Source organism: Pongo abelii, chromosome 17 (assembly GCF_028885655.2).
Source record: "Pongo abelii isolate AG06213 chromosome 17, NHGRI_mPonAbe1-v2.0_pri, whole genome shotgun sequence".
NCBI classification, from domain to species: domain Eukaryota; kingdom Metazoa; phylum Chordata; class Mammalia; order Primates; family Hominidae; genus Pongo; species Pongo abelii.
The window spans coordinates 34,283,854-34,308,624 of record NC_072002.2 but is presented as its reverse complement, the minus strand read 5'-3'; positions in this window follow the sequence as shown (position 1 = coordinate 34,308,624).

The following is a 24,771-nucleotide window of genomic DNA, read 5'->3' as shown; positions in this document are numbered from 1 at the left end:
AGCCCACACTTTTGAAAAACAGTTCTTTAGCTGGATAACTTTTGCCATTCTTTAGAAATTGTCTGCACAGTGCGATGTGCAGCATTTCAGCATCTCTCTAGATAATTTTTCAAATTGTGAGGAATTACCAAGGTGAAATTGGCAGTAGCGGACCCTGAGGAAGTTTGCATTCTCTCTCTGAAAAAGGTCAAGACGATAAACCTGGCTTGCTCTGGAGCACTGAAAACTTCAGCCTTAGAAACAGGGTCCTAGCAGAATAATTCTTATCATGGCACAAAGTCCAATGAGCCAGTGAATAAAGGCTTGGAAGCCTGTTCTACGTGGGGCAAGGGTTCTTTAAGAGTGTTCAAGGATGCAAGTAATCTTGGATTTTTAATAGTTCCTTGAGCAGAAAGTCACCTCTCACCCTTCGGCAGCATGTTGACGAGAATTCGTGTCTTATGGAGCTTGCTGGGTTGGATTCAGCTGCTGAGAAATGCTGGAGTTGTTGACTTGCTAGTTATCATGGTATCATGGGTGAGCTGTCACTAGCAAGCATGATCACAGTGAGGCATAAAAATGAAAGGGAAAAAATACAACAGTTGGGCACAGTCTTTTTTGAAATTCTCAGGCACCAGTTTTTTGTTTATTTCTTATTTCTCTGTTTGGGTATAATGAAAAAGGGCTTAATACTACTAGCTAGTTACCATTTATCTAATGTCAACTGTAGCCTCAGTACTTGCTCATTGCCTTATGTGGATTGCCTCATTTAGGACTTAGAGAAACCTAATTGGGTAAATGATTATTCCTGTCATTTTAACAACGTGAAAGGTTTAGAAAGGCCAAGTAACTTTGCAAAGATTATATAGTTAGTAAGTTGTGGACATGGGATGGAACCAAGACAATCTGGATCTAAAGTTTGCACTGTGGACAACCAAACTTCAAATCTGACGATTTGGCTTCTCTCCTTGGTGACTGCGAGGTGAGTTTCACAGGGAGGGAGGAGAGGTTGGTGTGGGAGGTGTCTGTCTGAGGTGACAGGGACTCAGTCTTTCTTTCTGTGTATGTGCATCATCTTTTCTATACGTGGTGCTGGGGGTGTCTACTGTCCTGCTAGTGAAACTTCCAGTCTCTTGTTCTTCCAGATTCTCAGTGTTTCTGGAACAGGTGAACATTTTTGGATGCTGATACTCAAGTGCTTGGAATTAGTAATACTTTGATGGACTGTAAATGTGGTCAAGGAGAGACCTGGAAAGCAGATATGGCGTTCAGGGCGGCCGGGTCTCTGAGGAGCATGCCTGGAAGCTGGCAAAGTGAAATAATCTGGATGATCTGGCAAAGCACAGGGACACAGCAGTGGGTGACAGATGATAGAAATATGCCGGAAAGCTTGAAGACAGGGAGTGGCAACTGGGAGGGCTGAGCAGGCAAGAGTGGAGGAGTCCAGCCCTGTGCTCAGATTCTGGGACTAGACTTCAGTTCCTAAGCAGCATCGTAAAGGCAGGTGAGCACCGTTGATAGAAGAACTGAACACTACTCCAGCTCGAACATTGGTCTATGGATCCTTAAATTCTCTTTGAATAGTAATAGAATTGGCCAAGTATAGCTTAATCTTACAGCCGAGGGCTAATTGGTTCTAAATGTGGAAATGGAAACTTTGGGGATAGCATGCTTTGTTGTCATTATGTTGAAAATGGAGACACAAGTGATTTTACCCAAAGAAGCATTTCTGCTGAGCAAAATGCGCCAGGAGGCAAGGTTAAATGTTAAAAGCAAAAATGTTATGAAAGAAAAAAAAATCCAATAGTTTGTGTTTTTGATTTTTTTTTTTTTTTTGAGACGAAGTCTTACTCTGTCGACCAGGCTGGAGTGCAGTGGCGCGATCTTGGCTCACTGCAACCTCTGCCTCCTGGGTTGGAGCAATTCTCCTGCCTCAGCCTTCCGAGTAGCTGAGATTACAGGTGTGTACCACCACACCTGGCTAGTTTTTGTATTTTTAGTAGAGACGGGGTTTCACCATGTTGGCCAGGCTGGTCTTGAACTCCTGACCTCAGGTGATCCACCCACCTCGGCCTCCCAAAGTGCTGGGATTACAGGCATGAGCCACCATGCCCGGTCGTTTTTTTTTTTGAAAGGAATGACAATGTTCTGGCAGGGACTAAAAAATAACTGTGTGTGTGTGTGTGTGTGTGTGTGTATGCAGGAGGATGTAAGGAACTGGGAAAGTGATTAGGAAGCTTTTCCTGAAAAGACAGCCTCCAAACCATTTGAAAGTGAGAATAGCAACAATGACTATGATTTAATAATCATTAACTCTTTTAAGTATACTCAATGAATGCAGAAGATTAAATTATTTTAAGAGACTTGAAATTATTTCAACTTATTTGGCTGCTGTGTATTTCATTTTGTGGCCTAGGGCAAATGACTATGCAAACTCCAGTTGTAATTCTTTGAAAGGAAGTGGATAGTTGGACGCTGATGAATGATACTACGCTCTTTGGCTCACCATTAGAATTATATCACCACGTGCTCTCTCCCCGGCTGTCGGGGGTGCTCCCTTAGCTTCTTATCAGAATCCTGTGGGAAAGATCCTGGATCAAACATTTCTATTGTGGAGAAGATTCCATCAAGAGTGCTTTTCACTTGTTCTTTATTTTATTTTACTTTTTCCCAAGAAGATGGCCACACACAGAGAGAATCATACTTTTAATTCGTAGAGGAACATTGCCACCTGGATGAAAAATTATATTCTGAAGGCTCAATAAATGAGTTTTATTTCCAACTTTGCTTGTGACTCACTCTCTAAGATGCTTTTTCTACATCTGTGAAATGGAACAATTAATCTCCACCTGTGTCACAGTAGTGATAGAAAAAATGTGTTACAAAATGCCTGCAGTATACTTCCAGCTTCTTTTGGAGGAATATAAAATATTACCATTATGTGGAATTGATAAAGCTTAGTATACAAGTGTGAATTTTTGTAGCATTACAGCATGATACATGGAGATGAAACTGACAAATTTAGATTACAGTATATACTGACATAGATTCTCTGGATAATAAAATAATTTCCCAAAAGAAACTTTGAGAATCAAGAACAAAATAAAAATAAACATTTATATACAGTATTCACAAATTCTTAAATATTCTTAGCAAGAATGCCCTAGGCCAGTGTTTTCCAAACCATATTTATAATGCTGTTTTTATAGTTTATTATAATACATTGCATGAGAAATTAAAAGGTAGTCAATGAAGAATACGTTTGGTGCTCAAATAAGTTTGAGAAATGCTAGGTTGAATAAACGAAGTTTAACAGATTTCTCTCTGTGCATTTTACCTTTCCAAAAGTGAGGAATGGTTTGTAGCATTTCAAAACTTCTTTGACAAGGGAATACAGTTGGGAAAAAGTTGTTATGGACCAGAAACAAATGTAAATACACTTATGTTTAAAATGACTGCTCAGTTTTTGGTTGCTTAAGTGTCCTTGGTAATTAGTAATACTGAGATTAAATTATCTTGCTACTTTTGTATGCTCGCTGTTAATTTAAAAATAATATATTAATATCTGTTAATAATTGTGAGATTTTTAACAGCCTGACCACATACATATGTGAGGATACTGACTATATGATATATGATTCTATTCTTATGTCCACAAATATTCTATATATTTATATAAATTATATATATTCTATTTATACATACATGCAAAATTATATGATTCTATTTAGGATTAAATATAAGATTCTATTTATATGGATTATATAATTGTATATATGCATATATGAAGAGGGTATAATCCTATTGAGTTGTTTTCTGGGCCTCCTTTCTGTCCATGTTCAAATTTATCCTTCCTTTTCTATGTGTTTATAAATCGTATAGAAATGGGAAGTAGAGGATTTTAGGGGAAGAAGCAATAAGTATTATTAATGGAAGCCTCATAAGTCATGCAGGTTATGTTACTTTCTTAGTTGTGAGGTATTAAAAAAATCACTTTTTGCTCCTTGAAATTAAAGAAAACTAAAAAGCCATGATATTCAAGGTTGTTTCAGAAAGTAATAATAGACTTGTCAAGGAACATTAAGATCCTAAAATATTCTGTCATTAGATGTTGTCTGTATTTGGAAAGGGTTATGAAAGCTCTGGCTGGAGAAAAATGTTTTTGACTTGGTTCTTTGGAGACTTGCTGGTTGAAGTAGCTACGAAATTTAACAGCGACCCCTGGAGGCTAGCATCGGAACTGTCACCGGCATAATTTCGTTACTGTTTTTAACTTTTCAGTTAAAAAACTTCTAACTTTTCAGTTAAAAAAGAAAGCAAACTGTTCTTTGGCTGTCTCTGTGCCGGATGCAGAGGGCACAACTGCTCTGTGGCACAGCCCTCTGTGATCGGCCGCGTGAGGGTCCTGTCATCTTGTCTTTCCGTTGTTTCTTCCTTCAGGGAACTAGGGACACCACCAAAATGGTTTTATCTGATGATTGTGTTGCTCCAGTCTCTTGTGTTGTGCACGGATTGTTTTGAATAGGATGAGAAAGCTCTTCTTCTCAAATGAACGCTATTTCTCTAATGAGAATGTGATCAACATTTAAAATCTCTCCCGGGGAAGGAACTGAGAAGAAAACATTTGTTTTTTCCCTTGGGAGTTTTGTGACTTATCTGCCAAGAATGTGAAGTGTGGGGGGTACTCAGACATTTTACTCCAAAAGCCATTTCAGAAGGCCTTATTTTGGAAAAACATTTTCTATCTGACAGTTTGTGCTGCTTCTATCTTTTCATTTCAAAGTACGAAATGAGGAATGGTTTACATAAGTGTCACTGCTGTTCACTCCACACAGAGCTTTTAATAAGAATGAATTGTTATTATTGGAAACATTTTGGACTGTTTATCCAAATGGGATAAATATTAAATAGTTTTTCTTCAAACATAATATGTATGTATTAAAGACAAGCATCATATATCCCAAAAAGAATATGAAGGAAAGAAAAATCAACCAAGGTTGTAAACTGAAATGATTTTTATTATTGGTTAGGTTTTTTTGGGATTTAGATTTTTTTTTCTTAGAGACAGGGTCTTTCTCTGTTGCACAGGCTGGAGTGCAGTGGTGTGCTCATAGCTCACTGCAGCCTCGAACTCCTTGGCTCAAGGGATCCTCCCACCTTAGTCTCCTGAGTAGCTAAGACTACCACCAGTGTGCTCCACTATGCCTATTTTAAAATTTTTTTTTCTTTTTTGTGGAGACGAGAGTCTTGCTATGTTGCCCAGGCTGGTCTTGAATTTCTAGCATCAAGTATAGATCTTTATAATGATAGCCTTCTTCTCTGAGTATCATAGGCATGATGCGTGGAGTCTTTGCATGTGGGACAGAGTCCTGCCTCTGTCACTTTCAGTCCAATGACCTTGAACAAGTTGTTTGCACTCTCTGTTATCTGTAAAAGAGGAATAAAACTATCTGTCCAGTCCACATTTTAGAATTCACATTGTATTAAAATCGTATGTACTCAGAATATGGTTAAGGACCAAACCACTGTGTGTTTGTGGTGGTGTTATTTTTCTAATTCTTTGTGTAGTGTAGAAACTGACTTGGCTTCTGGTGTCTTTGGCAACAGCAGTAAGTAGTAGAACAGTGAAAAAGGAGCATTTATGCTGTTCTCCCACAGCATAAATGAGCATGCCGGCAATTTGGAGCTGTGTCCCAGAGCAAATTGTCTTTGCTGATGAAGGAAGAATTTGCACCTGGCAAGAGAAAAGGACAGGGGGACTATTTTAAAGATCCTTCAGACAACTTTATTAGAGAGTAACACCTTGTTTGAGCTGTACAGATGAACAGAGTTAAATTCATACCTGAGGAGCTATTGCTGGCAGAGTACTGTACAGGCATTTATTTTAAGATGAGTTTGGCATGGGGCTGGAGTGGGGCTGGTGGCCTGGGGGATGTCAGAGAGCACTGGTGAGCAGTAAGTTGACAATGGATTGGGAAGCGTGCCAGGTTGAGGAGCATCCTATAGAACCAATCTCTCCTTTTGCCCCCCAAATACAAGTCTGCAAGTGATCAAAAGTGGGCTATATTTAAATAATTGGCAAACAAAAATTGTAAAGTTTTTGTATTGAAAGGTCAGTGGTGGTAAGACAAAATGTCTTGTAAATTAAGATTTTAAGAAGTGCATTAAAATGTTTTACAATTACTTTCTGAGATTTCTGTATATCACACTAAAAGTTTTTATATCATGTTAATGAAAGTTACTGACCTGGTAAAAAAATAAATAATTGCCTTTAGACAAAGCCTCTTTGGACTTACAGAACAAATAAAGGCAAGAAGAGTTATAAAACAGCACCAAACAAGCAGATTTCATTGTCTATACTGACTATCCAGTGATGCTGCTTAAGTGAGACACAGTTCTTAGCTGTTGGCTAAGCAGGGATTTAATTTAATTTGATAAGAAATAGGCAGTTAAAGTAGCTGATTTCTTCCTTGTCTGGCAACTGCTCTATATTTGCCCACATTTTATAAAAGAATTTTGTGCTACTGGCAGTGTGAGGAGCTTGGCACAGCCTTTAGTACATATTAAGCTCTCAATACGTGCTCATTAGCAATATTATTATTAGTATTCGCTAATACTGTCATCATCAGTGCATGTAACGGCAAGGGGAGCTGGCTTTAGGGACAACCAGATCTAGCATATCAAACATGATCTTTCTCATTTCTGCCTCTGCTTGCTAACTTCATTCTCTCCTGACAGCTGCTTCTCCACTCAGCTCTGGACATGGCAGCAGGCAGCTCTGTCTTCTCACCTTTGTTGTAACCAGACAGATAAACACACAATTCCCCATCAGCTCAGGCAGGAAAGAACCCTGATTGGTCTGGTGCAGCTCATGTGCTCACATTTTGGACCAATTACCAATCAGCTTCATGGCAACATTTTGTAAGTTGTAAAGACACATGAGAATACGTGGTATTATAATTATTAACATCATTATTGTTACTATCATCTCTCGCTTCTGTAACTGGCTCACTGCTACTTCAAAATTTGGTACAGATGTGACCTTTCCAAGAGACTTCTTTTCACTTCCTCAGGACGGGAGGTGTAGCCCTTCTTTGTGTTCCATAATACTTGGTGCTTTCCCTTGTCCTTGCATTTATTGCGCTAGCTTCACCCCTCAATTCGGAGCTCTTTGAGGGAAGAAGATGCTTCTTCATCTATAAAATAATAATTTTGTCAATAAATATTTATTAAGTGTGCTAGAAGACAGACAAATTTTTGTGACAGAGACACACAATTAATTGTTAAGTATTATTGGGTACTTAATAAATATTTATTGACAAATTATCATTTTATAGATGAATCATTGAACTAAATTCATACTGCACCAAGGATGCCCCTTGGAAGTTATTATTTAAAATAAATCCATGAACAGGGTCTGTTACCCTGTAATTTGTTTCTGCCAATCCTATGACTATATACTAACTGTGCTGAGGCAAAATTATCTGAAGATCATAGACAGAGTTAATGTTAGTTGAACACTTACTATGTGTTGGACTCCGTTCTAAGCATTTTACATGTTTTAACACACACAGTCTTTGCAAGAGTGGCTTGTTACTATTATTATTCTCATTTTACAGAGAGGGAAATGAGGCACAGAGAAATTAAGTAGCGTATAGGCACCCAGCTAATACATAAATGATAGAAATGGATTTCAAATTTAATTAGTCTGGTTTGAGAGCCTAGACTCTGAATTATAGATTGCTAGTGTGTAATGTTTCCTGAAATGAATTTTAATCACATAGTATCCATACAGACACACCTTTTTGTTGGTAGTAAGGGAGCAAACTCTCTAATTCTTTCTTCTCTAATTTGAAGTGATCTCAATCACTCACATCAGCACCACCACCACCAATATTAAAAGAAACCTACTAAGCTAGCCTGTTAAGTGTAGGATACAGTGGTAGGTACAGGAACAAGAGGTTCGTGACATAGCCTTTGCCTTCAAAGAGCTTAAGGCTGGGCGTGGTGGCTCATACCTGTAATCCCAGCAATTTGGGAGGCCGAGGCAGGCGGATCATCTGAGGTCAGGAGTTCCAGACAAGCCTGGCCAACATGATGAAACCCTGTCTCTACTAAAAATACAAAAATTAGCTGGGCGTGGTGGCGGGTGCCTGTAATCACAGCTGCTGGGGAGGCTGAGGCAGGAGAATTGCTTGAACCCAGGAGGCGGAGGTTGCGGTGAGCCAAGATCACACTATTGCACTGCAGCCTGGGGACAAGAGTGAGACTTCATCTCAAAAAAATAAAAAAGCTTAAAATCCTGGTAGAAATATGGCCCATATACACAGGAAGATAAACACCTTTCTGGATAGTCTGTGCTAAGCACAAAATGAAATACAGACAATAAAGTGTTTGGGAGTAGTTATGGTATTTTAAAAAGTGGCAGAAAAATCTGGATTGAAACCCGTGAGATGAGGCACACTCCAGTAGACTGTCAATTCCTCGAAGATCATGGCAATGTCTTAGCAATCTTGGGATAAACACAGTGTCTGCTGCTGTGCAGAGCAGACCCTCGTCTGTGTTGTGAAGCGAATTGGATCCTAGCTGTGTTACTTACAACATGGTAGCAAGCCAGCTACCCTATCTGTGCCACAGTTGAGTCATCTTCCTATCCTTGCTGTGTTAGTTATGAAGTTAACAAGCTAATCTTGCGAAAGTTGGTGGCAGAGTTCTTAGCACCCAACACTGGGTGCCCTCACTATGTGTCTAGTACAAATCTAGGAGCTCAGGAAGGGGACATAGGTGTGGGCTGGTTGCAACGGCTTTGTAAAGTCATCCTGTGGGCGTTTGGAGAGGAGTACCCTAGGGCTTTTCTTTGGAAGCTGCAATATGGTGTACTTGAGTGTGGTGTCTCTAGTGACAAACTTCTCCATGGGGAGGCTTGTGGTTGCAGTTGCTGACTCAGCTGGTTGTCGGAGGGCCCTGGAGATGTAAGCTGCTGGGATGAACCCAGACTTACACTCAAAACAAGCCACCGTAAGTCAGCTGCCAGTTCTTCACACTTCTCCAGACTGAGCAAAGCATTGCATCGAAAAGTTGGCCCACAAAACATTTCTGGTGAATCCCAACTGGTTCATAATTTGTATATGCGACTGAAACCATGAACATTTCACGTTCTCTTACATTCTGTTCTTGCAGGCTCCTGCGATCTGTTTTGCGTTTTCTCACATTGTTGAAGTTATGACACCCACCTTTTTTTTTTTTTTTTCTTCTGCACGAGATCCTCTTCTCATAGGCATTCATGGGAGTCTGGAGTTACAATTAGTGACAGGAAACAGACTCACTGCGTCTTTCACTCTCTTGCCACTCCTTGGGGTGGCAGCAGGAGGGAGGCATGCTTTCTCTTTGTGGGCTGGAGCCCCCTGGGTGATAATTTTAGACCACGGACCTTAGCCTCCCACCATGTTTCATGGTCAAGTTCACTGAGTCTGGAGAAGTCTCTCCCGGTGTATCTGGAATATGAAGTGACCCAAAGGACCTTTATCCTCATGTTTCTGTTGAAGCACACAACCTCATTTCTACTCTATGCTCGGCAGACTCACTATCTTTTCTGCCTCCTCTGTTGCTTGTGTTACAGATAGAAGATAAGATTGGAGAGGAGGAAGAGTTAGTTTTGAGTCTCTTTGACAGGGCTGCCACTGCCAAATTGCGTCAAACCATTTCAGGTTTTGTCTTCTGGGAAGCACCATTGCATCATAGTCAAATACGAGGGCCACGAAGCCCAAGAAGTGTGGGTTTCAATTCCATCTCCACTTATTAGCCACACTTTTGTGCCTCAGTTTTCTTATACACAAGATGAGGCTGGTAATCTGGCCAAACTTTCAGGATAAGAATTATAGACATTTAAGAAACCCAGGAAACTGTCCGGCACACAGGAAGCATTGATATTACTGAGTGATAGCACTGAGCCAGTAAAACCTAGACAGAAGTTGGAAGATAGGGCACAGTGTTCTTGTATCTTCTGAGCAGATGGGTAAAGATATTGGATAAGAATTCAACGTGGTGGCTGTTGGAAAGTCATCACTGGGTCTTCTTGGTCCAGCCATTCCCTTTGGTCTCTGTCTTTGGCCTGGACCACCATCTTACCTCCATCATTCTTGAAGGACACACCTGAAGCCTCACCATTGCAACAGGCTTATCATCAGGAATTAATAAGGTGCAGGGAATTACTGACAACCTCTGAAACACTGCAAAAGGCACTGCCTCATCTCCTTTGGAATCTTGAAATATTAAGAAGGGAAAGGAGGCATTTGAATGACATTTTAAAGAAAACCTATTTTGCATCTGTAGATTGCAGTCTCCTAGAGGATGGAGATTGGGCCTTGGGGCCCTGGGCTGCCCTATTTGCAGAGCGGTTGGAGTGTTTTGTAGGCACACAGCATAATGACGATGGATTAAATTGGACCCCTAACTGTGTCCACATCCTCTTTCATTGTCAAGCCTGGATTTAAGTGTGCATCGATTCACTGACCTGACCTCAACTAGCAATGATGAATGAGCAGAAGGTTTTGTTTCTCCTGCTTCCATTATAGGCTTAGCATCTCTCAGAGAGCACTGGCTAGGTTGGCAGACTGTGACACAAATCACAATCATGGCATCTTGGTAGGTTCTAGCATCTATTACTTGAAAGAGGGACGAAAATTAAGTAAAATATGTAAATATTGAAAGCATAGCCATCTTCCTGAGAGGTGAAAACTTTTGGTGGGTTTCCTGCAGGGAGGGACTGACCCAAGTATGGAAGCACTCTAACACAATACTTGTAAGCTGAATCAGACCAGACTGAAATCTTGGACTTCACACACTGCCATTTTTAGAAATATGACATCATTATAGACCAAGTGCCTCTGGTTTGAGTGATGGGCTCTTATCTTAGCCCTTCCACATTTCTTTATTATTATTTTTTTCAGACGGAGTCTTGCTCTGTCACCCAGGCTGGAGTGCAGTGGCGTGATCTCGGCTCACTGCATCCTCCCTCTCCTGGGTTCAAGTGATTCTCCTGCCTCAGCCTCCTGAGTAGCTGGGATTACAGGTTTGCACCAACACACCTGGCTAATTTTTTGTATTTTTAGTAGAGATGGGGTTTTACCACGCTGGCCAGGCTGGTCTCGAACTCCTGACCTCAGGTGATTCTCCTGCTTTGGGCTCCCAAAGTGTTGGAATTACAAGCGTGAGCCACTGCGCCTGGCTATTTATTTATTTTATTATTATTTTAAAATTATACTTTAAGTTCTGGGATACATGTGCAGAGTGTGTAGATTTGTTACATAGGTATACACATTCCATGGTGGTTTGCTGCACCCATCAACCCGTCATCTACATTAGGTATTTCTCCTAATGCTATCCCTCCCCTAGCTCCACCCCCTGACAGGCCCCAGTTTGTGACGTTCCCCTCCCTGTGTCTATGTGTTCTCACTGTTCAACTCCCACTTATGAGTGGGAACATGCAGTGTTTGGTTCTCTTTTCCTGTGTTAGTTTGCTGAGAATGATGGTTTCCAGCTTCATCCATGTCCCTGCAAGGGACATGAACTCATCTTTTTTTTATGGCTGTATAGTATTCCACAGTGTATATGTGCCACATTTTCTTTATCCAGTCTATCATTGATTGGCATTTAGGTTGGTTCCAAGTCTTTGGTATTGTGAATAGTGCTGCAATAAACTACATGTGCATGTGTCTTTATAGCAGAATGATTTATAATCCTTTGGGTATATACCCAGTAATGGGATTGCTGGGTCAAATAGTATTCCTTCTACAATGGTTGGACTAATTTATACTCCTGCCAACAGTGTAAAAGCATTCCTATTTCTCCACATCCTCTCCAGCATCTTCTGTTTGCTCACTTTTTAATGATCGCCATTCTAACTGGCATTAGATGGTTATCTCATTGTGGTTTTGATTTGCATTTCTCTAATGACCAGTGATGATAAACTTTTTTTCATATGTTTGTTGGCCACATAAATGTCTTCTTTTGAGAAGTGTCTGTTCATATCCATTGCCCACTTTTTGATGGGGTTGTTTGTTTTTTTCTTGTAAATTTGTGTAAGTTCTTTATAGATTCTGGATATTAGCCCTTTGTCAGATGGATAAATTGCAAAACTTTTCTCCCATTCTGTAGGTTGCCTGTTCACTCTGATGGTAGTTTCTTTTGCTGTGCAGAAGCTCTGTAGCTTAATTAGATCCCACTTGTCAATTTTGGCTTTTGTTGCCATTGCTTTTGGTGTTTTAGTGATGAAGTCTGCCCATGCCATGTCCTGAATGGTATTGCCTAGGTTTTCTTCTATGTTGAACCAGCCTTGCATCCCAGGGATGAAGCCGACTTGATCATGGTGGATAAGCTTTTTGATGTGCTGCTGGATTCAGTTTGCCAGTATTTTATTGAGAATTTTCTCATCGATGTGCATCAGGGATATTGGCCTGAAATTTTCTTATTTTGATGTGTCTCTGCCAGGTTTTGGTATCAGGATGATGCTGGCCTCATAAAATGAGCTAGGGAGGAGTCACTCTTTTTCTATTGTTTAGAATAGTTTCAGAAGGAATGGTATCAGCTCCTGTTCGTACCTCTGGTAGAATTTGGCTCTGAATCCATTTGGTCCTTGGCTTCTTTTGGTTGGTAGGCTATTAATTGCTGCCTCAATTTCAGAAGTTGTTATTGGTCTATTCAGAGATTCGACTTCTTTCTGGTTTAGTCTTGGGAGGGTGTATGTGTCCAGGAATTTATCCATTTCTTCTAGATTTTCTAGTTTATTTTCATAGAGGTGTTTATAGTATTCTCTGATGGTACTGTGGGTTCAGTGGTTGGTGATATCCCCTTTATTATTTCTTACTGTGTCTATTTGATTCTTCTCTCTTTTCTTCTTTATTAGTCTGGCTAGCAGTCTATCTATTTTGTTAATCTTTTCAAAAGCCAGCTCCTGGATTCATTGATTTTTTGAAGGGTTTTCTGTGTTTCTATCTCCTTCAGTTCTGCTCTGATATTAGTTATTTATTGCCTTCTGCTAGCTCTTGAATTTGTTTGCTCTTGCTTCTCTAGTTCTTTTAATTGAGATGTTAGGGTGTTCATTTTAGATCTTTCCTGCTTTCTTCTGTGGGCATTCAGTAGTGTAAATTTCCCTCCAAACACTGCTTTAGCTGTGTCCCAGAGATTCTGTTATGTTGTGTCTTTGTTCTCATTGGTTTCAAAGAACTTATTTATTTCTGCCTTAATTTCATTATCTATCCAGTAGCCATTCAGGAGCAGGTTGTTCAGTTTCCATGTAGTTGTGTGGTTTTAAGTGAGTTTCTTAATCCTGAGTTCTAATTTGATTGCACTGTGGTCTGAGAGACTGTTTGTTATGATTTCTGTTCTTTTGCCTTGGCTGAGGAGTGTTTTACTTTCAATTATGTGGTCAATTTTAGAATAAGTGTGATGTGGTGCTGAGAATAATGTATATTCTGTTGATTTGGGGTGGAGAGTTCTGTAGGTGTCTATTAGGTCAGCTTGGTCCAGAGCTGAGTTCAAGTCCCGAATATCCTTGTTAATTTTCTGTCTCATTGTTCTGTCTAATATTGACAGTGGGGTGTTAAAATCTCCCACTATTATTGTGTGGGAGTCCAAGTCTCTTTGTAGGTCTCTAAGAACTTGCTTTATGAATCTGGGTGCCCTGTATTGGGTGCACATGTATTTAGGATGGTTAGCTCTTCTTGTTGCATTGATCCCTTTACCATCATGTAATGCCCTTCTTTGTCTCTTTTGATCTTTGTTGGTTGAAAGTCTGTCTTATCAGAGACTAGGATGCAACACCTGCCTTTTTGCTTTCCATTTGCTTGGTAAATATTCCTCCATGCCTTTATTTTGAGCCTATGTGTGTCTTTGCACGTGAGATGGGTTTCCCAAATACAGCACACTGATGGATCTTGACTCTTTATCCAATTTGCCAGTCTGTGTCTTTTAATTGGAGCATTTAGCCCATTACATTTAAGGTTAATATTGTTATGTGTGAATTTGATCCTGTGTTTATGATGCTAGCTGGTTATTGTGCCCATTAGTTGATTCAGTTTCTTCATAGTGTCAATGGTATTTACAATTTGGTAAGTTTTTGCAGTGGCTGGTACTGTTTTTTTCTTTCCATATTTAGTGCTTCCTTCAGTAGCTCCTGTGAGGCAGGCCTGTTGGTGGCAAAATCTCTCAGCATTTGCTTGTCTATAAAGGATTTTATTTCTCCTTCACTTATGAAGCTTAGTTTGGCTGGATATGAAATTCTGGGTTGAGATAGACTGGATTAAGAAAATGTGGCACATATACACCATGGAATACTATGCAGCCATAAAAAGGGATGAGTTCATGTCCTTTGTAGGGACATGGATGAAGCTGGAAAGCATCATTCTGAGCAAACTATCACAAGGACAGAAAACCAAACACTGCATGTTCTCACTCATAGGTGGGAATTGAACAATGAGAACACTTGGACACAGGATGGGGAACATCACACACCGGGGCCTGTCGTGGTGTCGGGGGAGCGGGGAGGGATAGCATTAGGAGATATACTTAATGTAAATGACGAGTTAATGGGTGCAGCACACCAACATGGCACATGTATACATATGTAACAAACCTGCATGTTGTGCACATGTACCCTAGAACTTAGAGTACAAAAAAAAAAAAGAGAGAGAGATGAAAAAAAAAAAAGAAATTCTGGGTTGAAAATTCTTTCTTTAAGAATGTTGAATATTGGCTCCCACTCTCTTCTGGCTTGTAGGGTTTCTGCCGAGAGATCCACTGTTAGTCTGATGGGCTTCCCTTTGTGGGTAACCCGACCTTTCTTTCTGGCTGCCCTGAACATTTTTTCCTTCATTTCAACCTTGGTGAATCTGACAATTATGTGTCTTGGGGTTGCTCTTCTCAAGGAATATCTTTGTGGTATCCTCTGTTTTTCCTCAGTTTGAATGTTGGCCTGTCTTGCTAGGTTGGGGAAGTTCTCCTGGATAATATCCTGAAGAGTGTTTTCCAACTTAGTTCCATTCTCCCCGTCACTTTTCAGATGCACCAATCAAACATAGGTTTGGTCTTTTCACATAGTCCCGTATTTCTTGGAGGCTTTGTTCGTTCCTTTTCATTCTTTTTTTCTCTAATCTTGTCTTCATGCTCTATTTCATTAAGTTGATCTTTAATCTCTGATATCCTTTCTTCTGCTGGATCGATTTGGCTACTGATACTTGTATATGCTTCATGAGGTTCTCGTGCTGTGTTTTTCAGCTCTATCAGATCATTTATGTTCTTCTCTAAACTGGTTATTCTAGTTAGCAATTCATCTAACCTTTTTTTCGAGGTTCTTAGCTTCCTTGCATTGGGTTAGAAAATGCTCTTTTAGCTCGGAGGAGTTTGTTATTACTCACCTTCTGAAGCCTACTTCTGTCAGTTCGTCAAACTCATTCTTCGTCCAGTTTTGTTCCCTTGCTGGCAAGGAGTTGTGATCCTTTGGAGGAGAAGAGGCGTTCTGGTTTTTGGAGTTTTCAGCTTTTTTGCACTGGTTTTTCCTCATCCTCATGGATTTATCTACTTTTGGTCTTTGATGTTGGTGACCTTTGGATGGGGTTTGTGCGGATGTCCTTTACATTGATGTTGATGCTATTCCTTTCTGTTTGCTAGTTTTCCTTCTAACAGGCACCTCTGCTGCATGTCTGCTGGAGCTTGCTGGAGGTCCACTCCAGACCCTCTTTGCCTGGGTATCACCAGCAAAGGCTGCAGAACAGCAAAGATTGCTGCCTGTTCCTTCCTCTGGAAGCTTCGCCCCAGAGGGGCACCAACAAGATGCCAGCCGGAGCTCTCCTGTATGAGGTGTCTGTCGACCCCTGCTGGGAGATGTCTCCCAGTCAGGAGGCATGGGGGCCAGGGACTCACTTGAGGAGGCAGTCTGTCCCTTAGCAGAGCTCAAGTGCTGTGTTGGGAGATCTGCTGCTCTCTTCAGAGCCGGCAGGCAGGAATGTTTAAGTCTGCTGAAGCTGTGCTCACATCTGCCCCTTCCCCGAGGTGCTCTGTCTCAGGGAGTTGGGAGTTTTATCTATAAGCCCCTGACTGGGGCTGCTGCCTTTCTTTCAGAGATGCCCTTCCAAGAGAGGAGGAATCTAGAGAGGCAGTCTGGCTATAGCAGCTTTGTTGAGCTGCAGTGGGCTCTGCACAGTTTGAACTTGCCTGTGGCTTTGTTTACACTGTGAGGGGAAAACTGCCTACTCAAGCCTCAGTAATGGTGGACTCCCCTTCCCCCACCAAGCTCGAGTGTCCCAGGTCAACTTTAGGCTGCTGTGTTGGCATTGAGTATTTCAAGCCAGTGGATCTTAGCTTGCTGGGCTCCATGGAGGTGGGATCCACTGAGCTGGACCACTTAGCTCCCTGGCTTCAGCCCTTTTTCCAGGGAGGTGAATGGTTCTGTCTCACTGGTGTTCCAGGCACCACTGGGGTATGAAAAAAATCTTCTGCAGCTAGCTCAGTGTCTGCTCAAATGGCTGCCCAGTTTTGTGCTTAAAACCCAGGGCCCTGGTGGTGTAGGCACCTAAGGGAATCTCCTGGTCTGTGGTTGCGAAGACTGTGGGAAAAGCATAGTATCTGGGCTGGAATGCACCGTTTCTCATGGCACAGTCTCTCATGGCTTCCGTTGGCTATGGGAGGGTGTTCCCTGACCACTTGTGCTGCCTGGGTGAGCTGACTCCCCAACCTGCTTTGGCTCACCCTCCTTTGGCTGCACCCACTTTCTAACCAGTCCCAATGAGATGAGCTGGGTACCTCAGTCAGAAATGCAGCAATCACCCACCTTCTGCATTGGTCTCACTGGGAGTTGCAGACTGGAGCTGTTCCTATTCAGCCATCTTGCCAGCCACCTCTTTATTTTTAATACTTATATGTTTGAAGATTGAAAACTAGGGAGAATGGGAAGGGAATTTATAGTTAAAGAGAACCAGTTTTTCTCTGTCCTTGCACCCTGGGGAAAGTAGGAAGACAAATCCCTGAGAATTGGAGAATTTCATGCCAGCGTGAGATTACTGTGCTCTGTCCAGGCCTGCGGCTTCCCTTAAAACCAAGATTGTCCTTAAAAGCCTAGCATACATGTTTAGTCACTTTATTGTTATGTAAGATAAAGTGACCACATATCTGATTCATTCTTGAGAGGCGAGAAGATGACAATAAGGGAATCTATCTTATCCCTTCTCTTTTGTCCTAGTCTCAGCAAGTGAGAGAAGGTTGGTCCTTTGGTTTAGTCTGGACATTTTCCTTGTTCCAGGTCAATAAATATCTATTGAACAGCCACTGTGAATCAGGCACGATGTTAGACTCAGGGGAGACAAAAATAAATGCGGTAACAGCTTTTAAGAGTTTGTATTGCAGGAGGAAAGAGAGGAAAAGCAGAAGAGGGGGAGGGAAGGGAGCAAGGCCAGTTCTTTCCTCTAGGACACAGGGTGAAATGAACACCTTCACCTGAACTGGCCATCTGCAATAACTTCCAATACTCCACCATTAGTCCATAGAATAATGGCTTCTCCAAGATCCCTCCAGATATAAAAGAAGCACTGCATCCTTAACAAGCCCTCAAGAACATTTCAATAAATGGAACCTTTCCTGCTCTGCCATTTACCACATATATGACTAATGCAAGTTACTTAAACCTTCCAAGCTTCAGTTTCTTCATCTGTAAAATGGGAATAATAATGGTTTTTGTAAAGCAACACATAAAATATTCTTAGCACACTCAAAAAATTTGGAGTTATTATTATTATTATGCTCCTTGAGGCACTTTTGGGTAGAGGCTATTTTTTCACTTCTGATTTATTTAAAGATTAGACAGTGCAGTGTCTTTCTTCCTCCCTTATGACACAGTTAGACCATAACTACCCTTTCCTTTTATTAAAAATTTCAATCCTTTGGGGCTAAAATCATCCAGGTGTACCACTTTCTTCCCCTCCTATTCATTGTAATTTCCTCACTTTTTGGTAAGTAAATCTCCGTCTCTGTCACTGAAGACTTTAGAACCTGGCTCCCAATCTTTCTGTCTACTTCAACATCTGTCTTCACTCTAGTTGACTTAAACATCCACAGTGAAATCTATTCAACATTCCAAACTTTCGGTTTTTGAGAACTTCATCTACAAGGACTTCCTCTTCCACTTTTAGGTTGAGCAGGCCTCTCCCATGGCTACACTCTGATGGCCGTCATCACTGGAGGCTTCCCCATCTGCAGAATCTCTAAATCGCACAATCCACTCCTGAAAGCTGCTTATTGTGTCTTCCCCACTCCCCTGCTCACAATCCCCCTATATCTCCAGTCCATTGACCCTTCCGCTTTCTCTCTCCCCACAAGCCCTTCTAGTGTCTACATTCCCTTTGTCCAGCTTAGACTTCGTTGTTCACACGACCTTTTATTTGTTGCAAATATCTTCCTGTTTGTCTTTCTGCCCAGCTGACAAAGCCCCAGGTCTGGATGAACTCAGCCACCAACCTTCTCCAGGTCTACTCGCCCCAGTCTTCCTTTTTGAAACAGAATCTTTCTCTGTCACCTCGGTTATAGTGCAGTGGCTCAATCATAGCTCACTGTAGCCTCAAACTTCTGGACTCAAGCAATCCTCCCACCTCAGCCTCCTGAATAGCTGGGACGATTGGCAGGTGCCACCATGCCCAGCTAATTTTTTGTTTTTTGTAGAGATAGGGGTCTCACTACATTGTGCAGGCTGGTCTCAAACCCCTGGCTTCAAGCAATCCTCCCACCTTTGCCTCCCAAAGTGCTGGGATTACAGGAGTGAGCCATGGCTCCCAGCTCAGGTCTACTCTTGAATGTCTTGGCATGGCTGGAGAGTATTTCACGGCCTAGCAGATGATAACACTGTGCATTCATAATCACCGAACACAATTGGCTTCTCCTCATGGCATGGCAAGCTTAGTACTACTTTCTTTTAGGAAGCACCATCCTGCTTTCCTGAAAGACTATTTTATACATTTTTCATTCTCCTTAAAACTGCGCACTCTCCCTTGATCTCGTAACATGACGTTGCCTCACATTTAGAAGCTCTCAGATGGAAATGCCCTCATGTTCCCTTCATATGATCTACCTGGCAGCCTGCGTCTGCACCCTCTTTTCACAACAGTTCTCATGGAGGACACGCCCCTCTTCCTCTTCAAGGCCAATTGCTCCATATGTGTTTTGAATCCCATTCCCTCTAGCCTTTCCCATCTATCTGGATTTATCTGATCAGTATTAAAATATTCTGTTGTATCTCCCATCAGGAACAATCCCAAAGACAACAGCAACAAAGACAACAGTGACAAATGACAACCATGGCCGCCCCCTCCTGTGACCCTGGCCTCTCTCCTGCGACTGTGCTTTCACAGCCACCCTTGCCCAAGCCTGGTCTGCTCCTGCCCACGTGCTTCCTCACCTCTGTTTTTCCCACCCTCTCCAGCCTGGCTTCTGTCCTCACAACTCTATGACATCACTACTTACTACGGTTACTTGGGTGTTGTTAAATCCAATGGGCTCATTTCAGCTCTCATTTTTCTTCGTTTGGAACAACATTCAACATGCCTATCTCACTTCCCTGGCACCAAGCACTCTCCGTTTTCCTCCCATCCCATTGCTTCTCCTTCCCAGGCTTCTTGACCTCCATGGGAATGTTGAGTCGTCTTCTTCCTCTATATGTTCCTTGGGCAATCTCAGTCACTCCTGCAGTTTTGCTCATAGTTCATATATGTCTGTAGCTTCCCTGTTTGTGTTTTAATTCTGACTTCTCTTTTGAGCCATAGACATATCCACTTAGTGGTTGGAGACATTTTAAGCTTGAATTATCTGATATTAAACTCTTGACCTTTTTCTACTGCCACTTTTCCCACTCCCCAATATGGTCTTATTTTGGTATGCTCCATTCCACAGGGAGTACCCCTGTCTACTCTGCTGTTTGACAGCCATTTGAATTTCAAGTTTGTCAATTCTACTTCAAAAATATGTATTAAACCCATCTCTACATCCTAGTGTAAGCCAATAGCATTTCATGTTAGAGTTGCTGCAGTAGCTTCTCAATAGCTCCCCCATATCTACTTTTATATTGTTCTGATTTGTTCTGCACACTGTAGTCAGAATGACTTTTTTTAAAAGCGAAAGTGTGATTATGTTATTGTTTCCCATTGCATTTAGAATAAAATACAAAATTAATAACATAACCAATAAGACTCTGCCCGATTAGGTTCCTGCCAACTCTTGCCACTCTTCACTTTGCTTCTGCTATTCTAGCTGCTGAGGCCTTCTTCCAGTTCTGAGAATGCACCCAGCTCTCTCCTGCCTCAGAGATTTCTCATGGGCTGTTTGCTCTGCCTGGAACTCTCTTTCCCCCACTCTTTCCCTGACTAATTTCTACACATACCTCAGGTCCCAGAAATTAGGTTTGCGTGATATAAATACTCGCACAGCAGTCTCTGCTCTTCCATCATAGCACTTATCATGATCCCTGTCTTCATTTATGTGGTTATTTGTTTATTTATCTCCCTACTAGACTGTGAGCTCTTGGAAGGCAAGGACTAGTCAGTCTTCCCACTCCTTTATCATCAGCCCCTAGCACAGTTTGGCACATGGCAAGGGCCCAATAATTTATTCTGAACTCATGAATCGTTCATTAAAATAATCTGGAGGTGGTTATGTAAGTATGTGTTTGTTTTCTCATTTATTGACTCATTCATTCATTCATTCATTCATTTAACACATAGCTAGGTATTTTCAAATCCGAGGTGAGAATAAATTGTTCTCTTCAACTTCCTTCAACTCTTTTCTCTCTTAGCAGGTTTTATCTGACTCCTCAAGGAATCAGTCCCTGGCAGTGGCCACACTTGTCATGTCTGTCTGGTTCACTGGATGGATTAGGTTTCAGGAAAGCATTCTCTTCTCACTGAGTCTTGCACTGTTCTGTTCCTGAATGTTCTTACTGTTCTTTATTCTGTCACAAATAATATGAACTCATCCACCAAAGGCGAGATCAGATGGGTCTAGAGGGTCACTTAGATGATTTGTGGGTATTTTGTTAAACAAATATTTATCAGATAAGAACTGTGTGCTAGGCTTTCCTAGACTTTTATCATGACAACCTTTTATTCTCATAACAACATTTTACATGGGGTTTTGCTATTTCTGCTTTATAGATGGGAAAATTGAGGCTCAAGGGATTAAGTTGCTTCTTATCACAGAGATAGAGCTGTTTTCTTTTTGTTCTAGTATGATTGTATTTTTCAAAATTATTAATTTATGCTCACAAATAAGCATAGCGAAGTATTGAATTATACTTGATAGTTCTTCTTTCAGAGGATTTAAACACACATATTATGAGATTCTATTTTACAGGAGTGAGATACTTGTGACCCAGAGATCCAGTCAATTGTCCAGAATTTAGCTATGCCCTGTGTTTTGGAGAGAAGTGTACACGATTCACTCTGTACCAAGTCAGGCAGAAATATGGCACCGCCCTTCTAGACAGACATCTGTTCAAATATAAATTTCCTGTTTATTGAGGCTTCTGCTCTATTGAAGTAAAGGTCTCGATACGGCTGAACAAGTCAATCATTATAAACCTTGTTAGTGTGACAGCCCCTTGTGTATTGTTTAACTGGAAATGAAACACAAATACACCAAACCCCTGCAGTATCCGCTTCACGGTGCATGAATCTACTGCGCATCATGTCATTTGAAATTTGATGGCAATCTACCAAATGGCAGAAAAGACTCCATCCTCAGAGGGCCATGCAAATGATTCCAGGCTCTGAACAATAAGGTGAGAGGACACAGCCTGTCCTTGGCTCCCCTCCCCCACATCCTTCCCAGAAAGCATTCCCTAGGGTAATTTCTTAGTGGCAACTGGTGAATTATCCAAATACAAATGACCAGTGTTCAGTACCACATGCAGATCTGGCTTCAGATGTACTAAATAGGATTGAATCGTTCTTCCTGCCTTCCACTACCCAAGCTGAATTATTATTGCTTGCAGCGAAACCCTCTCAGACCCTTATTAAGCCGTCTTAATTGCTTTCCTTGGCTTTCTTTCTCTTTTATTCAAACCTCAGAGGTGAAGGATAATCTGCTCTTAGTTATGCTAAGATAAAGATGCTCATCTCGCCCTGCTCTTCCTCCCTCCCTCCCTCCCCCTACTTTATCACACATCTATGCCATAGAGAAATCTGCATTTTCATTTTGGAAAGGTCCAAACCAGCCCAGTAGTCTGCTGATAATAGTCCCGGACTGAGGTTAAATTACTTTAGCACTGATCATCTTTTCTTGGTTTAGGTTTTAAATGGATAGGGCATTTCTCTATTTAGTTCTCCTGGGAAGATTTAGTCACAAATTGTTAGAATCAGAGCTGGAAGTCTCAAAGTACCATCCATTCCGGTTGCTATTCTCAAGCAGATTAAATCATTCAAAACAAGCAGTTGGCTGCTTGAATCAGTCCTTCTGGGTCATGGTCCAACTTTGTCAGGGCTGCCCCTGAAGGCTGGGCCCAGGTGTAGGAAGGCTGGGACAAGCTGGTGGCAGCTCCATTAGCAGCTTATGGGAGGAGGGGGCTGGCTGCAGTCTGGAGAGGTTGGGCCTAGTGAGTACATAAATGGGGCTGCCAAGCCAAGCAGGCAGAGCAGCAGAAGGTGGCAATGAAGCGGAGTTAGGAATGTGGCCAGATTGTGGAGGATCTACTTTCAATAAAGCCATTGCCTACTTCACCAATTCTTTCAGGAGCATCTAAGGGGAGTTATGAGACTCTTAAAGGGCTGAACATGTGTGACAATCTTTTCCATGTTCAATGACTTTCTTGGAAACATTTAATGATCTTTTTTCCCCTTATCAAACATAACTTCCCCTGTGTCACTGAATGCCTCATTTTTGAGCAAAAGTGTAATACCGGTGGACTGGGGAGGTCCCCAGACACCAGTGGGACCTCAACTTCAGCCAGTGTCAAGGCTCTTGACACCATTGTGAGAAGGAATTCAAGGATGAGTCAGAAAATAGAGAAAGTATGGAGATTTATTGCAAAGTGAAAAGTACACACTCAAGAAGGGGAGTGTTTGTGTACTCAAGAGAGTTGCACAATGGGGCTTGAGGTTTCTATGTTGGGTTTTTAACCAAAGGGTGGAATATTCCATGAAAATTCCTGAAAAAGCTGGAGATTTCTTAGAACTGTGGTGCTACCCATTTTTACACCAAATATCAGTGCTCTTGTGTATTAGTCTGTTTTCGCATTTCTATAAAGAACTACCCAAGATTGGGTCATTTTTAAAGAAAAGAGGTGTAATTGGCTCACAGTTCTGCAAGCTGTACAGAAAGTATGGCTGAGGAGGTCTCAGGAAACTTACAATCATGGTAGAAGGTGAAGATGAAGGAGGCATATCTTATATGGCAGGAGCAGAAGGAAGAAAGCAGGGAGGTGCTACACACTTTTAAACAACCAGATCTCATGAGAATTCACTCACTATCATGAGACCAGCAAGGGAGAAGTCTGCCCTCGTGGTCCAATCACCTCCCACCAGGCTCCCCCTCCAATATTGGGGATTACAATTTGACATGAGATTTGGGCAGGGACACAAATCTAAACCATATCATCTTGGAACTGTCATGGCACTTCCAAGCTCCCACTCGGTTTTCTGTTCCTGTCTTAATTTGCTTAGGATAATGGCCTCTAGCTGCATCCATGTTGCTAAAAAGCACAAGATTTCATTCCTTTTTAAGGCTGCATAGTATTTCATGGTGTATATGTACCACACTTGCTTTATCCAGACCACGGTTTATGGGCATCTAGGTTGATTCCATGTCTTTGTTATTGTGAAAAGTGCTGTGATGACCATGTGTGTGCATGTATCTTTATGGCAGAACAATTTATATTCCTTAGGGTATATGCACAGTAATGGGATTGCTGGCTCAAATGGTAGTTCTGTTTTAAATTCTCCGGGAAATCTCCAAACTGCTTTTCACAGTGATTGGGTGTGTGATTGAATCAGTCAGTGAGTGTAAAATGAGGTCCTAGGTGAAACCTAGGTCAAATCCAGTGTCATACTGGGTCCAGTTGGTCTTTGCCAACTTGGTCCACACCCTGTTTTCCATGGTCTTATCAACCCATAGCTTCTGCAGCTATTTCAACAATTTCCTTTTGCTTAGTCATGTGAAACTGCTGCCTGGAATTTTCTATTTTCCTGCAACCACTCTGTATTATTCTTGACACAGGAGGAATTTATCAAATGTTATAATACAATCTATTCTTATTTCTCCTTAAGAAAACATCTATGTAACTTTTGAGGGAATCAAACATGGAAAAGCATATTCCATACAACTGTTTGATTATATTTTAAAATATATTCTTATGATAAGCTCTTGAAACATTGAAGCAATGTATGAAAACATTCTTGAACCATTTTAGGTTAGGCGTACCTTATGAATTAAAAACAGCAGGTTCTATCTCTTGTTGATGAAAGGAGAAAATAGTCTTTCTTTGGAAGGCAAACACTTTTTGTCCTGGAGAACATTTGATTTCATAGGAAAGCTGTTGATGTCTCAGAAGAAACAGTTTATTTTCTCTCTCAGGATGAGGAAATTGCTTGAAAAATATTTTTTATGATTCAGGAATAGGTGAATCTTTGTAGATTTCAAAACTGTAGTATTCTATAGGAACACACATATGCTTTTAAGTTTATACAACAGCAAGACGTCCTATAGATTTAATAATCTTTTCATTATTCTTGGGGCCAGAGAATATGTTGTTTCAAGTTTAGGTTG